We start from the raw sequence: 1,825 nt of genomic DNA on the forward strand, positions 1-1,825 counted from the left end.
GCTTGGTGAGAGAGAGCACCAGCATTTGGGCTGGGGGCAGGTTCTACCAGGCCCTCCCCTATCCTGGGGCTCAGGCTGCTGGCCACCCCCAAATCACAGTCCTCACTTGGCCCCCAGGCTGGGCAGCTCCTGCTTCTGTGGTATGAGGTGGTGGAGTGGGTGTTCGGGTAGCATTAGCACGATTAAATGTTCTGGGATTCCCATTCTTCTCAGAGTCAGCCACAGTTTGTTATGCTCCACGCAGTCAAATGCCTGTGCATAATCAATGAAACACAGACAGACATTCTTCTGGTATTCCCTGCTTTCAGCTAAGATCACCTAACAGTAGAATTAGGAAAGGGAATACTAATTACCAGATTAATTAAAGCCAGTTGCTCCTTTCAGGGGTACAGTTCCTTTGCAAACAATACCTACTGCACCTTGGAGTTTCCAGGCAACAGGCCAGTGTCCTAGACTGTGACCAGTCACCACAGATTCTATCGCCTTGTCAAACCAGTTCCTTCAGGGCACATGGCTTCAAGTAATCTCCTTTCATTTCCTCTGTAGCCTGGTCTACAAACAGAGGTGACTGAGAAAGTCAGCTTTAGCACTTGATGAAAAAAATAATTGAGAGAAAGTAAAAGGCTAAATCATGAAATCCACAGACTATTCCTCCAGGTACAAAGGCTTGATCTGTTTCTAGTAAGAAAAAAAATAAATAACAATAAAGGAAACAAAAGTTAGTGGCTCAATAGAAGTATCAATGATAAAGTGGGAGAAAAATGTATAAATGAACACAGATTCTTCCAAAGTTCAGATTTGCATGACCTGATAAGACTAGAGGACACCCAAGACTATTGCCGAGGACACTTTTTAAACCTGGAATCAACTATATCTTGAAATCACCTTAGTGAAATATGGGATTGTCACAGAATAAAGGACATTATACCTAAGTACAGTGCTTTATTTTTTTAAAAGAAAATAAATGTAAAACAACAACAACAACAAAAAACCCTCCCATACTGTATAAAACGGAAAGGTCAAAAATAAAAGGAAAGATGAGAAGGCAGGGCAGGGGAATTAGAGTCCTGGCAAGGGAAAAAGCAGAAAGTGATTAAAGAAAAAGTTGATATTGTGTGGAACACGGCACTTTGTCACTGGACAATTTATGGTGAACTTGTTAAGTGGGAACCTAATTTGCTGTATAAACTTTCTTTTTTCACTGTAAGTATAATTAAATGTTATTTTTACAAAAAGAATAGAGGAAGCAGCTACTTTATTAATTGACTGATATGCACATACCAGGCCTTGTTGGTGTTGTTAGGTGCCATCAACTACGACTCAAAGCAACCCTTTGAACAAAAGATCAAACCTTGCCCTATCCTGCCATCCTCACAATCTCTGAAGCACTCAAGCCCAGTTTTACAGATACTATGTCAATTCATCTTCTCCTCTTTCTTTGAGCTTCCCCCCTTCCCACCATGTCTTTTTGCAAAGACTTGTCCATTTTGACAATGCTTTTAAAGTATGTGAGACAGAAGTTTCACCATCCTTGCCTCTAAGGAACTTCTAAGTTGTGCCTGTTCCAAAACAGACGGATTGTTTATTCTTTTGGCAATCCACGGGATATTCCGTACCCTTCTCCAACATCACAATTAAAGGCATCATACTGTCATACTTACTCATTGTCTGCTTACAGATACATAGACAGTAATCAAAAAGTTTGGTTTATTTGTTAAATTCCAGAATTCCCATTCTTCTTTTTTTGTGTTTGTGTGAGAAAAGTTTGGATTTAGAATTAGTAAGCTGGACTCAGTTTAGATGATCCAAATTTTGTTGGCAACAT

The sequence above is a fragment of the Elephantulus edwardii genome, unplaced genomic scaffold (assembly GCF_000299155.1).
Source record: "Elephantulus edwardii isolate Elephantulus edwardi_28Jun2011 unplaced genomic scaffold, EleEdw1.0 scaffold00029, whole genome shotgun sequence".
Lineage (NCBI taxonomy): Eukaryota > Metazoa > Chordata > Mammalia > Macroscelidea > Macroscelididae > Elephantulus > Elephantulus edwardii.